Below are 15,924 nucleotides of genomic sequence, written 5' to 3' on the forward strand. Positions count from 1 at the left end.
GAATCACCAGCATTACCAGTATGCTGAGGGAGGGCTCCGCTATTGGTAAATGGACGAGTTGCCACCAGCACAGGGTGGGAAGAAGGAATGTTATCATGCACTGCACCTTTATTGATGAACGAATCAGTAAGCATAGTGCAAATGGTAAACAACATATGCCTAAAGTCATGGGCCACGTATTCTAAGCTACTAAAATGGGTTCACAATGAAGCAGGACCAGTGTCCATAATGTGTCAATATGCTTCAGGAACAAAGGCCTGGCTCCAGTTTGAGAAAATAAAGGATGCAAGCACGTGCTTGAAGTGACAGGATTGAATGGTGGAACTGCTGTGCTAATAGATTGTTATTGGGCCTCTGGATCCACCTTATATGCAGCTGCCTAAACACTGGGGAGTAATATGCTTAATAGTGGTCATACATGTTCCTGCATTGGTGATTCCCCAAAGTGACCTAAATATTGAAGTTTCCGAAGATGTATGCACACCAGAGGAAGAGGAGGTTGCTTAGCCTCCAAAGAATGAAGAGAGAGAACTATTTCTCAGTGAGATCAGAAGATGCTTTTCACGATGTTCCTGTGGAGCACAGATTATTTAGCAAGACAGTAGTGATATTTACGTCTATATTCATGCCAGCGCTACAAACTTCGTTGAACACCAAATGGTTACAGATCACCAGATAGGAGCTGCTACAAACGATCAATACAACCATAAAAGGATTTAACGCGATCAGGAAAGAACGGAGGGCAATCAGGCTGACCCTCCAGAACAGGTATGTTTTGGACCTAATTACAGCAATGGAAGGAGGCGTTTGTGCAAAAATTGTGCCTTCTTGCTGCACATTCACACCTGCCCACAATGGAGAAAATGGAACCCTGACACAGGCAATAACTATGTTGACAACCCTGCATACGAAAATGGAAGAAGAAGCTAATGAGGTAGATGGGGGAGATTGGTTCTCGTCCTTGTTCTCATGGGTTCCGACCTGGGTGGCGAATGCCTTCAAACTACTTGGAGCAATTCTAGTGTTGATAGTGATAGGATTCTGTCTTATAAGGATATTTATAAGACAATGCAAGAAAACCTCAAAGAAAGCTATTTGGATGAAGATAATGATCGATGTGAAAGGTGGTCACACACAACAGACTGAAGACACCACTTGTGAAAAAAATAGACAATTTGGCTGGCACACCCAGGGATGAACTTCTACTACCCAAAGGATCGTAAGAACTATATTGAACATTGGGTATTCTGTCAGCCCTCTGGAGAATGTTGTCACATGACCTGGAGTGTGGATGAGCATATAAAGATTGCAGGCAACCTGAGGGGGGTGACAAAGGTGTGGATCCCGTAGAAGTCATGATGGACAGAAGAGATAAGGAAGAATGGGGATGGGGAGGTGATCGAGGACTCGATCAGAGGGCGAGGAATGTAGACGAGCAGACAAATAGGTAATTGTTAAGCTCCGCCCCTCACTGCTGTCATGTTGGAATGACAGTGAAAGCCATATGTATGACACCAGACATTGTCCCGATGCTGCATCTTGTGTACGAGAGACGTTATTCACTCAGACAAGCGTATCGAGTGTACCCTCGTACTGAGACAGTAGACAGGTGTCGACATACCGCAATGAACATTGAAGAACTGTAAAGAAAATCTAGCAGCTGCAAAGTGATGTCATGAAGTAAAGACACATAGACACACTGAAACGATCTATGAATATTCAAAAGAATAAAACATTTAACTAACAAGAGAAACATGAAATCAACTCTGAAGAAGTCATAAGTATCAACAAGTGAGAAGAGGCAAAGTAATTGTATATTTGCGGAAAAGCAAGGTAGAGGAGACATATAGAAGCTTGCTGCGATATATCCTATAAGGTGGCTAAAGCGACAATGGGGAAAAAGATGGACGTCACGCGTATTGAATCAAACCAAAATACCTCAGAAAAAGACCAAGGGAGCAGAGACGGGAGACGCTGGAAAAGCAGCTTTGTATGAACGATGGAGAGGAGCCTCTTGGCACGATATCAAGGATGTTGATCAAGGAATAATTGTAAGACACAAAGGGAGTCAAGAGGATACGCCATGGACACGACACCCATTTTGCTTAGATTAATCTAAGAAGAAAACACCCACAAGTGCCAAGTATTGGATAATTAAAAATGCAGAAAGCATATGTTCGGTGGGGTGATCAAGTCTTCAGAGGCCAAGAAGAGTAAAGCACCAAGTACAATTAAATAAAATACCTGTAAATAGGTTGAACTTGACACATTTGTGGTCTCCTCACACATGACTCAGAGGGTGAAAACAAGGGCTATTCATTAAGCTCTGGATGAAGATATGGGTGTACCCACACTCCCCCAAAGATCCCAGAGCAAATAACAGGCTGCAAGTTCAACTACAAAGAAGAAACCTTGGCTAAGGGTCTGACTTATGAGAGATGATGGACTAATTGGAGCAAGTGGGTAGTAGTCTGGTGTTGTTCTCTGCAACTGGGTTTCGTTTTGATTAGGTGGTGCTAACGAGTCGAAGGTCCAAGCTTGGGAGGGAATGCCAACCAATCATATGGATCCATGTAGCAACCTGCTATACAAAGTTGCTCTGGCCAATCTTATGATAGGTTATGATAGGTTATTTATAACGCGCTTAAAGCCCAGAGGTTTCTAAGCGCGGACACAGTGATCGAACCTCTGGTGCTCTGTGTCGTCTTTTTTCCAAGGCGAGCACGTTGCCCATGAGCTATCCTCCCAAGACCTGCTACTGTATTCGGTTTAATCAGTATTAAAAGTTTTTAGAGGTAGTTCAAGGCGTGCCTACTAGATAGGGGCAATCAATGAAGTTATTTACACTAATACATACTATAGGTTTTAAGTGTGCCACGTAGGATGATGATGTAATCAGGAGTCGGCTAATTGGGGCATAATAACAACCATGTATAAATGGAGTGCAAACCGTGCAAGAAGCAACACTATTTATTACAGCTGGGTGAGCACAGGTCAAACAGAACAGTGGATTAGCTCTGATCAAGAGTCTGACATCTGAATGGACTATGTACAGCAGTTTCATTACAAGAAATACAATAGTCAGAAGTCAGGAGAAACACTTACAAGATGGAGGATTATTTTTTCTGTGCGCAATTTGATTGGTTTGTAATCTTCTCCTCCTCGATAGTTAATTAATTAGTGAAAGCATCATTAGAGCAAACAGTTCAATAGTTACCCATCACGTCACCTCCCCATGTGGTACCACATTTTATTCACAGCCCACCCCGGAACATCTTGTTATTAATGCAGCAATATTTGTGCTGACCACCAGAACTTTAATACACTGCCATTGGTCAGCACCATTGAGAACCGGACACAAGGCACCCTGCAGCTGTTGGGAAAGGGGACATTCACATGATACCTGTTAGATAATGACCTTCGCAGACTCTGTGGTAGATAATTTGAGGGCTGGCTCCCTCGTCAGAGTTTACTGACTTACTGCCTGATCGGTCCTCCCCGGAACGCCACTCTGTCAGTGTTCCTTTCTCACTGCCGCCTGCCGATGGGCATCAGCAGTCATGTGACTGGCACACTGGTACTGAGCCACCCTCCCTGCTACTGTGTAGGACGGCTTGTTTGGCTGACTGCCCTGTAGTTACATCACCCACTTCCGGTTGGCTTAATTCCCATATGATGAGTAAATTGAATTGAAAAGTTCCCAGATCCAGCCCGCACAGAGGGATTTCCCACTGCGCGTATTTGTGAGTGTGCTATTTTGGGCCCTTCCCTCCTTTAGCTGATTATAGAGCAAAGTGTTGGACCAAGTTTACATCCAATGTATTGTTACTCCCTACCTTTCCCGGTGAAGTCTTTTATGCCATGTGTGTGTGTTATCCCCCATGTAGCCACCCCCACCTTGTGTCTTCTTTAATCTCGCAGTTGGTAGGTGCGTCCCCCCTATCTGCCGCTGAATTAATACAACGATTTAAAATCGTGTGCGAGTGTGCAGACTACTGTTTGTTGTTCGCCAGATTGCCCTATTTTATTTTGAACTGACAATACAGTAGTACTTTGCCATATTCTTTGGGTCTTTCCAGTTATTTGAGTCTGGAGTCATCTGGTATGGTATTCCCATTCTGTGCATAATAAGCGCTTCAAGGTGCTATTGCACATATCCTATTCATGCATCCTAAATAGCGTGACACTGCTCCTTAAATGCACTGAGGGGTTCCATGATAAGTGTGCTTGCCAAGTTTTGCTAGCAAATTAAATACACTTCCCGCTTTTGTGAACATTTTTAGACGCCAATCTGTAAACATGTCAAAAAAGCATTTTGAAATAAAATCTAAAATTACAACTACAGATAACTTTAAAAAAATCTGAGAAGCATGTTTTAATTAGTACGAAAATAATTCATGTCGGTTAACAGCGTTACTGACTATTCAAAATAATAGATCATCTGTATAGGTTTAGCTTGCACACATCCTTTTTAGCACTGGAGAAGAGCAGTGTGTTCCAGGAGCTTTTGTTTTTCTGATAAATATGTTCCAATCTCTGACCTGTGATGAATAAACCGATGCTTGCTTAGCGTTTCTGCTTTCAGTGACTTGTGCACAGCTCTGGAGCATGCGCCTGATGCGGCCCACTAAGAATATGGTGATTTCTTCTTGAAATTCAGGGCCTAGATACTAATGGTGAAGGGTGATGAGTTTCTTCTTCGTTGTCATAAGGCTGGACAGGAATGTGTGCACTTATATTTATAATTGGATAGCAATATTAGAATCTCCCCCTAAAGGAAACTTCACTGGTTCAGGCTGAGAAATACATTTCAGATGCAGAGTTGGTGACCCAGCTGGGCTCCATTACTGCCTAGGTTTTGTGCCATCCTCTGGAGAGTAGAGGAGTGTTGATTTGTATTCCTCTGTAGGGCCAGTCGTTTATTGTCATGTGGTGGTCATTTTGCGTCTTATTGCAATGGCTCGCTTTGTGCCATGCACAGTCAAGGGTTTAGTATATACAAATACAAATATGTAAACATGTATTAGAGTGCCAATGATTGTAATTCTGAAGTTTTAGTTAAGTTGAATCCCCTTTCGAAGAACACTTTATTTCAGATGCTTAAACCCTTTTGCCATTTGACAGAATTCCACAAAACCTTTTTTAAAAAAATATGGATCCGGTTTGGGAAAGTTGTTGGATTTTTTGTTAAGGGATGGGGCTAAGTTATGAGGGCGGACCCAATATGTGTATTTTCGACGCAAACTCCCATAAGGGAATATTTGTTCTCACCTAAAGCAAAAATGGCTGGCCGAATTTACCACGAATGTGCACAAGGCGCTGTCATCTGCTCCCCCTAAGAATCTGTTGCTTCACCATTTTTTTTATAAAATGCCTTAAAAAGTGACCAACATTGATCTAGAGCGATCTCAATCTTGCAAAGCCAATTTGCAGACCCACATGTATGTTTGGACTTGTTGGGACCGGATACTTAAAGAATTACTCTTCACATTCTTGTTTGCAGGGGATCACGCGTATTTTATTTGCGTGATTCGAGTGGTCAGCTGACACGTGTTTCGAACCCTATGGGTCCCTATCAAGTGTGAATTAGTACATTTTGTGTCAGTTGTGCACTATATAGTGATACATTGTGACAGTGGTTATTAGTATCAGGTGTTATAGTTTGAAGCATACAATTATATTTTGTTTGTTACAAATTGTTAGTATTCAGTGTTAGATATAGTTTGGAGCATAGGTCAAAAATGTTCATTGCAAAATATTTACAAGTGCATAGTGATCACAACATTTATTTACAATTAGTGAAGGAGGAAAAGAAGAGGGGGTAAGAAGGGAGGCAAGGTTGTATGTATGGTTACTATATGCTTTTAATTTTGGTAATTTACATATTTGTGAAGCCTTGCAGAGGTCTTATGAGTTGTTTGTCCTGACACAGAAGGCCTTAACTGGTACGTGGGTTCTATAGCCTGTTGGGGGTTCTCTGGTGGTGGTCAGCTTGTAATGATTTTCCTTTGGTGATAATGGTCACCACCCATTTGGGCAAATCGCTAGAATGAAGAAGGTGACTTGGAATCCACTGGTGTTGTGGCAGTGGACCCAGGTGTACAGGAAGTTTGGTGCCAAGCCAAGTAGGTTAGCTTGATGGCATACAGCTGGGGTATATATAAAAGAAAGCCCATTATTTAAAGAGTGCATGGCTGTGGATTAGTTCCATTAAATGTTTGCTGCGATATATGCATTTGGGACTGGGCATTCCAAGGATGTGATCAACTGTAGGGGGCAGGCAGTGCTTACTTTGAGTTGTCTAGGGCCACTTATATAGTTATGCCTTGAATTTTCATACCTGCTAAAGGTGATATTACTTGTGCTGTGTCTCTTGGGCTATATGTGTGCTTAATTGGGTCAATAGGGGTTGGCACTGCTGTTTGGCGCGTGTGCGCGATGCACTGTGCAACTTAATATGACTGGCGGGTTTGTGGTATGCTGATCACCGCCCGCGCATGGGCAGTAGTGTCTCTTAGTGTTAGTGGCTTGGCGTTGTTCACCAAGTTAGTTTGTTAGTTAATGGGACGCTAGTCCCTTTCTGCACATGCACGGTAGTGTCCAAGTGTATCAAGACAGGAGTCATTACTGCGCATGCGTGCTGATCTCTATTCAGCACTTGCAGTCTAGTATTAATGTTGCGCTCATGCGCAAAATAAAAGTCCTAGTTCCTGGCTACTATACATGTATGTTGGAATCTGGTTCATAAAGCCTGGCTTTAGAGCAATGGAGAGCTGTACATGTGACACAACCAGGGGTTACAGTAGGGCACAGTAGTATGAGAGGACCTGGAATTCATTGGGTAACGGAAGGGGGAGAGCCCCAGAGAAGCAGAATTGCTTAAAATACACAGATTCTGATGTTATAGAGGTTGACTGCAACTTTTTTCATGGATTCCGAGCTGAAAAACAATTTGAAGCAGACATATGGCAGCCCTCTGCGGTACAACACAACTGTTGGGAGGCTTTAGGATGTCTTTGACGGGGTGGGATCTGAAACAGCGGGTTTAGTGAGTTGGATTATGTACCAACTATAAGAATTAAAAATGTTGGCAATGGCCAAGGTGTCATATATTTTCTCATATGGTGCTCTGATATTAGTACAGTGGTGAGTTAACATAGTTTAAAAACCCTGTAACATAACAATTGGGGAAAGTCAAGGATGTGCAATGAGTTCTCCAAAAAAAGGCATGTTTAGTGTAAAATCTAAATGCTTGATGTCTGATCTGCAGATCTCATGGAAAATAGCTGCACCTTAGGAACAGAATCTTTGGAACCAGCACCAACACTGCGACAAGTGCTGTGGGTGTATGTTCTTTTGTGGGGCCATGCCTCAGGCACATTGACCATGTGCATGGCAGCAGGCCATGTTGAGTGGTCCCTCACGGTGTGTGTGAGGGCCTTCCCAATGCATGGCTGAAAGTCTTGATCAGACCAGAGCACTTTGACCTCTGGGCACATTTGTTCTTTTGGGCTGTTTAGGCGATGCCAGAAGGCAATGGCTTGGATGCACTATCTGTCAGAATATCTACATACATTTCTCAATGGGCACTTTGGGTCTGTATGTATGGGTTTGTGCAGTGCATAGTTGCAGGCCATGTCCAGTGGGCACGTTATTGTATATCATTGAATAAGCACCCAGGAAATACAGAATTTTTGTTACGTCATGCTATGGTTAATCATCTACAAAAATGAACTTACAAATTCACTGGCAAACCCTTAGTTGAAGGGAAGTAATGGTTGCAGTGCAAAATAAAAACTGTGTTTCAGCAGTCAGGATGCCCAAAGCAACCATAACCTGGCCATCGCCATGCACTGCTCATGATGACACACTTGACATTGCAGACAACAGGCATGTGCTCACAAGGCATGTGGGTCCAAAACAAACAAGGAAAAAGAGTTGTAACCCAGAAAGCGTGTGCGAATTTTCACGTTGAGTTTGGATTCACCTTTTGATGTCCACACAAGAGTCAGAAATCATGTCACCATTTATTTGTTCAGCCCCTGATGAATGTCCAGTGTAATCTGCTTGAGCAAGGAGACAGAAACATGTAGGGCCAGTTTGGACAAACATGGGAGAAGTTCTATATGTGTTTTATCTTATTGGGTTTTTTGTTATTGTGATTGTGGAAGTAAAAATGCAAAATTTGTGTGTGTTTTTGGGCCTATCTTGTTTAAAATAATTATGATCACTGAATTGTTATATTCATGAGATTGTGTATCATGTTCTTGCCATGAGCAAGTGATTTCTGAATAAAGTATTTTATAAATGTTTTATATCACACACTGTACAGTCCATTTTTTCAGGACCCTCTGTATTTCGTATTCGGGTAAAAAGATGACTTAGACAACGTTTCTTTAAATAGTTTTGCCCTTTTCTTTAATATATATTTAAGTGTTGTTGTACCCAGACAGTGGAAACGGAGGATATCAGGTTTTTCCCAAGTGTCTCTGGGAAAATACCAGTGCATATCAACCCACATTTTATTTTATGGCTTGGTAGCAAAGTTTGTTCTGCAGTGCCCGTATTTGCTTGTACCTGCAGTGTGTGTGTTTTGGTGGGGGGCGGGGGGGTGATGCGGTTGTCTTGCTGTACAATGTCTACTTTCTTCTGTGAATGTTTGGCTGGCTGCAGATGGTTTTCATGCATGTTGTGTTCTATTCTTCATTCCGTTTGTTTTCCTAAAAAGTGAATATCTCATGTTTGGCTGATCCGATTGTTTTTTCAGCGTGCATAACCTCAAGATAAGGACTGACTGTGTACAAGAAATCTCGACGATCAACAAGGACAGTTTTGAGATATGCAACCCAAAAATTGTGATTTGTGAAACTTTAGGAATATTGCAATGCGAAAAACATGATTTTTTCAGAATTGTTTTTGGCATGAAAAAAATGTTGATGAAACTTCCTTTAAGTCATTTCAAGTTGCAAATTACTAGCCAGCATAACGGTCACTAGCCCTCAAGGATGAATTTCAGGCCCCGCATCCCAGGAGCACATCTTTCCTTTGCACCAATAGTTATCACCAGTCACAGGTGAAGATTTTGGGTCCTGAATGTGTGAAGCAAGAATTGCTTTCTCTTGATGAATGGTTTGGCCCGAAGTTACCTTGGCTGCAATCTGACAAACAACTTTTTTTCATATTTATGTATGAGAAAGAAGAAACTGTAGATTGTTGACATTACCTGTGTGGTTTTGTATTTATAAATTGTATTCATTGAGGCTTCACCATCAGCACCACTATCAGCCGATAAGAATTGTTCAGTTGGGTCAGTCATCAGAATGTCCACTTTGAGGGGTGAAGTATGAAGAAATTGAGAAGGTTCTGGGAGCTAATTTGACAAAAATATTTGTACATTTTTGGGACAGAAATGTAGATTTGTATATTGTATTTTACATTTTCCAATCGGTTTAAAAGCTGACATTTACAGTTGTGACTTCCTTCCTGTGCATTAGGGCATAGCTCCATGCTGGACTGAGCAAAAACCTTAATACAATGGAAAGGAAAAGTACTAGGTATCCAAAAATGTAACATTTACAAACCACTCAACATTGGATTGTATGAATAGCATGGGCCTCATTACACGGATGGTAGTGCGGTATAAACCGTCTGCAACGTGGCAGGAACTCCATTACCACATCATAGCACTATAGGTTAGGAGGAGAAGTGGAGGATTATCCTCTGGCAAAAAGCTGGAGAAAAATCTGCTGCCTTTCTGCCATAAAATCCGCAAAATCAGTAGAATGACTGCCAAAATCATCATAGAGTCCTATGTGCTCTAAAAAATGGGGACTTAAACCACCTACCACCACTTGTAATCCGGCAGTAACAGTAATCCCATTTGACGGTATTCCAGCAGATTTACCACCAGAGTACCACCAAACTTGAAATCAGGCCCCATGTCTTAAACAGATCCATTTGATGGCAGTTTTAGAACAAGGGAGGGTCATACCACATTGTTACCCAGATGATCTAAAAACCTTAATATGAGGGCAGGTGGAATTAAGAGGTATAAAAAAAAATCAGCATTTGAATGGATTGTGTCCTCCCACGTATTGCTCATTTTATGATATTATACCTCTCCAGCTTTGCTGCTTCAGAAAAAGACTTCTCTCAACAGATGGCGCTGTATGCAATGTCGTCGCATCGATGTGCATCGAGGGCCTCCGTCGACGTCATCGGCAGCATAAATAAGGCATGCCGCGCCCGTTGGCTGCAGTTCTGTTTTTCTGAGCTTACGCTTTGAGTTATTAATGGCGCACTTCAGTTTCTTCGCAAGAAAAATGTCTTCTTCATCGACTCGTTCGACACCTAAGTTTGGTTTTAAAAAATGCCACGACTGCGGATCGAAAATGTCTATTACGGATCCTCACTGCGTCTGCCTATGCTGTCTGGGCTTCGGGCACAGTACCGACAACTGCGGGTCCTGTCAGGCCATGACAGAGAAAGCTCTCGGGGAGCGCAGAGGTAAACTGGCGGTGAAGAGGGTAGCTAAGAAGTCTTCTTCGAAGAGAGAGAAAAAGTCTGGCGAGTCTTGAGACTCCTCCCGGTGCAAAAAGTCAAAGAGGTCCTGATCGAGGAGTGGATCGAGGCAGTCTTTGTCTTCCTCAAAAAAGGCGAAGAAGAGACGTCATAGGTCTCCCTCTTCATCATCTGATTCCTCTACCGAGGTAATCAGATGCCCGACAAAATCTGATTCCCCAAGGAAGTGGGATGCATTTTGGGCGGAGATGATGTGTATTTTCGAGAATGCGGCCTTGCCCCCCTGAAAGAATCGCACTAGAGCCATACTCCTGTCACTCCTTTGGACGACAAAGGGAAGTCAAAGGCTACTACTTTGAAGCCGAGCATGAAGCCTGCAATACGTCGAGAAATTTCTTGACCAGACGAGAAGTCGTTGAGAGTATCGACTCAGGAACCAAGTCCTTCCTCGGTACCACAAAGCACCAAAGAACTCTACGACTTTGTCGACTCCATCGGAGTCGGGCCTCTCAACGCCGAAGTTGAAGGCAATGCCGAGTAAACCGATGCCATTTTCGAAGCTGTCTTCTACACCAACAATTGCACTTTGACTTTGTCGAGGCCTTTGGGCATACGAGACAAGGTTTACAAACCTGTTCGGAAAAAAGACTTCTTTTTTAAGCCGTCTGAAGAGGATTCCCCTCTTTCTGGGTTACAATTTGGCACCCAGAATGTGCCAGAAGAGCTAATTTCTGAAGAGTCGAAAATGAGAAAGCTTTATGATGCTGTCCAGTCGGCTAGTGCTCTTGACCCCTCGCCTGAACTGGAATTTGGCAGACCTGACCCTTCTGAGCATGCAGATTCGTCCTATAGAAGACTCCTGACTAGGGTCACAGAGTATATGGGTTGGAGCAGGGCTTCTCCTACATATGAACAGGACATGACTTACATCATGGACCAGGGCCCACAGAAGGAAAGAGAAAAGTCACTGCAAATTCGGAGGCCCCGGAATCTGGACCTCTGCAGTTAATAGAAACTTTGCAAGGAAGTGCAGGCCTTCCAGCAGCGATCCAGAATACCTGACCAAGCACCCCACACCTGAGGGCTTGGTAGTTCCGACTGCCACATCAACCAGGCAATCGGCTTATCCCTCTATCCCCCAGATATAGATGACAAGAGGGTAGATGCCTGGGAACATAAGGTTTTCACGGCAGGCAGCATGGCCTTGAAATCGACCAACGTCACTTGTACTATTTCCAGATTCACTTATACCCTGTGGACCTTGTTGCCATAGCGGCTGATCACATTTCGGAAGGCAAAGAAAGAGACGGCTTCCTGGCTATAGTTAAGGAGGCAATGGGAGAATGGCTCCAGTCAGGTTTGCAACTGCTGAAAGCATCAGCAGAGCCATGGCTACTAGCACCGTACTACGCAGATTTGCGTGGTTGAGAAAGGCAGTGTTTGCAGTGAACAACCTCGAGCCCTTTGAGGGCTCGAGGTTGTTCGGCGGCAAGGCAGATGAGAGTCTGGAGAAGCTACAGACCTCCAAGGTGGCGGCTAAATCCTTTAGCTCCTCCATTCAACAACCACAGCAACCCTATTCAGGCTCATCTTCCTGGAGGGGTTGTTCTTTTTGTTTCTATTCCTCAATTGGAAGAGGAAGAGGACAGGCTGGACAAAGGGGACAGAGAAATTCCATCTTGGTGGACGAGGAAGGGGTGCTAAATCAGCCCCAGCAGCGGCAACTTTACCCTCAGCTGCTGCTGTAGCCGCCGCTAAGCCTCTCTGAGGCCTTGACTCACAAGACCCCGGTGGGAGGCAGAATTTCTCTGCATCTGAACGAATGGTGGGGCATTACTTCAGATGCTTGGGCACTGGAAACGGTAGCCCAGGGTTACTGCCTTCCTTTCCAAAAAGGCCTCAAGATCATCCACCGGGATACAACTCTAAATTCCGGATCTGCTCCTTGTGCAGGAAATTATAATCCTGCTAGAGAAAGGTGCAATGGAACATGTACCTGTAGCGTAGAGGAACAAGGGTTGGTATGCCCCCTACTTTCTGATTCCAAAGAAGGGCAGAGGATTGAGACCCAACTTGGACTTAAGAAACTTGGACAAGTTCAAGATGGTTACCCTTTCTCAGATCCTTCGGCTCTCCAACTCCAAGAAAGTACCTGAGGTTCGCATTTGGTAGTTCTCATTTTCAATTTTGAATTCTGCCATTCGGGCTGACCTCCGCCCCAAGGGCTTTCACCAAGTTAATGGCGGTAGTGGCAGCGAGTCTCAGGAGAGGGGGGATTCATGTCTGCCCCTACCTGGATGATTGGCTGATAAGGGCTCGTTCACCCCGAGCAAGCCCTGAAACATCTCAGTATCACCTGCCACTCTCTTCACAGACTGGGCTTCTCCCTCAATTTAAAGAAATCCCATATGATACTATTCCAAAGACTCCAATTCATTGGGGCAATCCTGGATACTTCCTCAGGGAAAGCCTCGCCTCCCGAGGTGAGAGCTCATCACATTCAGCAGATGGTAACAAAATTCCAAGATGCCCATCATCTTCCGGCCTTCGATTTCCTGAGGTTGCTCTGTTTCATGGCATCCTGCATTTTTCTGGTGCCAGAGGCCCGATTGAGAATGAGATCCCTTCAATGGGATCTCAGGACTCAGTGGTCCCAATTCTCAGGGAATATGTCAGATCAACTGCAAGTCCCAAGCAGCGTTGTTCAGGACCTTCTGTGGTGGGCTTGCAAAGACAACATTCTCAAGGGAGAATCTTTTTGGCAACCATGGCCGCAGATAACAGTAGTGACGAATGCCTCACTCACGGGTTGGGTAGCCCACACCAACAAACTGACAATCAGCCGTCGTTGGTCTCCATCGGAGTCCAAACTACATATCAACCTGTTGGAGCTGAGGGCAATATAGGGTAGCACTGAAGGCCTTCCTGTCGTCTGTACGGGGACGGAACGTCCTGATAATGACAGACAACACAGTGGCCATGTACTACCTCAACAAGAGAGCAGGTGTTAGTGTCGCTACCACTGTGCAGAGAGGCAATGCAGCACTGGTTCTGAGCAATACAAGAAGGAATTTCTCTATCGGCAGTTCACCTAGCCGGAGAGCAGAACACAGCGGTGAACACTCTGAGCAGGCAGAGCACAGTCTCACACGAGTGGGAACTAGCTCAGGAAGTCCTTCAAGAGATCTTCACCCTTTAGTGAACCCCTCATGTGGATCTGTTTGTAACCAGTGCCTACCGGAAGTGCGAGCTGTACTGCTCCAGGGTATTTCCCCCAAGGGGAGCTCTAAGAGACGCATTTATGGTGGACTGGGACTTTCCACTCCTGTATGTGTTTCCTCCAGTCCCCGTCATTCCTCACGTGATCAGGAGGTTGAGAACATTCGGGAAATCCATGATCCTAATTGCTCTGGATTTGGCAAGGAGGACATGGTACCCGGACCTTTTGGACATGTCCATCTGCCCTCCAATAAGTCTTCCACAAAGAGAGGATCTTCTCTTGCAAGAGGAAGGTCAGGTTCTCCATCCAGAGGTCAAAATACTCAGCCTTCACGCATGGTTTCTGAGAGGCTGAGATACACGAATTGGGACCTCCCAGATGACGTAATGGAGATTTTGCTTGCGGCCAGAAGGCAAGCAACCACAAGGATTTCCTTGTACTGGTGCCGTTGGACCCACTTGTACCTTCCTTGTAACTAAGTTCCCCTCAAGTAACAGTGCCTTGATGCCCATGGGCTGTTTGTGTGCTATACAAATGTAAAAAATAAATACATAAATAATACATTCAGCAACTGGTGCCGGGATAAGAATGTGGATCCATTCCAATGTGGCACAGCTATGGTGTTTTCTTTCCTATTGCATTTAGCCAATCTGGGGCTCCAGATTGGAACCATAAAGGGATACCTGGCAGTGCTTTCCATTTGTAAGCGCTCCTCAGAAGAGGATTCCTATTTTAAAATCCCCTTGATTGTACAATTTTTAATGTGACTTACTAATCTATACCCTCCAGTTCATTTAATGTACCTGTTTGGGACCTAAGCCTTTTATTAAAAATCCTGACATGTATCCCATTCGAGCCTTTACATTCATGTCCTTTAAGACTCCTAACATTGAAAACAGTCTTACTTATCGCAATAAGACCAGCCCACAAGGTACGTGAGTTGAAGGCTCCTCATACTACTTTGTATAAAGAGAAAGTCATCCTCACGGTAAAACCATATTTTTTACCGAAGTTGCCAACATTATATCCTCCTCCTCATTCAGGTAAAGAAGAGGAGAGATTACATAGATTAGACCAGAAAAAAAATTAAATTTTGTATTGAGTATACTGGCCCTAAATTGGGCCTGGAAGTCACCAAACAAACAATATCCAGGTGGATCATACTGGCCATTGGTGAATGTTATAGACTTGCGGGTAAGGACCTGGTGGAAGGCCTAAGGGCTCATTCCACAAGGGGCTTGGCAACCTCTGCGGCTCTTCAAAGGGGTGTCCCAATAAATGAAATCTGTTCAGCAGCCACTTGGTCGTCCATACATAGATTTGTCAAAACTACTGCCTGGATTCTTCCTCCAGTCAAGGAGGACTTTTTGCTAAGGCCATCCTCCATTCGGGCTATGTTTGAATTGATTAATACTCCCACTTCCAAATTGCTACTGCTTTGGGAGTCTATCATAAAATGAGGAATATGTGGGAGCGCACAATCCATTCGCAGAACAAGTTACTTACCCCTGGTAACGTTCTTTCGATTGGATGTTCCTCCCACGTATTCCTCATCGCCCCTCCCAGCCTACCCCGTCAAACAATTTATGTGTATTACACTCTGCGCTTTATGAGAGCCTACGGTCTTTGGTGTGCCTGGTTAATTCCTCAAAGAAGGGGAAAAGAAAAAAACTGTAACCAACGGGTGCTGCATGTGCTATTTATGCTGACGTCGATCCTCGACGGAGGCCCTTAAGGGACATCGATGCAATGACATTTTATACAGCGCCCTCTGTCGAGAGAAAACATTTTCAGTAGCAGCAAAGCTGGAGAGATATAATATCATAAGATGAGGAATACGTGGGAGGAACATCCAATCGAAAGAACGTTTCCAGGGGTAAGTAATTTGTTCTTTGGTGTTTTGATAACTTTTTCCAACCACTCAACCTATGTGTCTTTAGGAGAACCAATCGGTGGATATTATGGACTAAGATACAATCAGACACAATGTCAACTGATATGTGTGTGTCTCTCGTGTGTATGGTGTTGTGCATACTCTCTTGCTCTCTTTCTCTAGTTCTTTAACTCTCCCTGTTTTACACTCTCTCTTTTCTGCCTCTTTCGATCACTCTCTCTCTCCTCCTTGTCTTCTTATACCCTCTTGCCTCCCTGTCCTTTAACTTAGCCGAATTTCCTTTTGTCCT

General features: G+C 44.0%; 1 protein-coding gene across 4 annotated transcripts in view; it reads left to right on the plus strand.

Annotated features, from left to right (window-relative positions):
* Positions 1-15,924, plus strand: part of DENND1A (DENN domain containing 1A) — a 2,718,319-nt gene that overhangs the window by 2,546,857 nt on the left and 155,538 nt on the right. The window lies entirely within an intron of this gene.

The sequence above is a fragment of the Ambystoma mexicanum genome, chromosome 8, assembly GCF_040938575.1.
Source record: "Ambystoma mexicanum isolate Mex_15411 chromosome 8, UKY_AmexF1_1, whole genome shotgun sequence".
Classification (NCBI taxonomy): Eukaryota; Metazoa; Chordata; class Amphibia; order Caudata; family Ambystomatidae; genus Ambystoma; species Ambystoma mexicanum.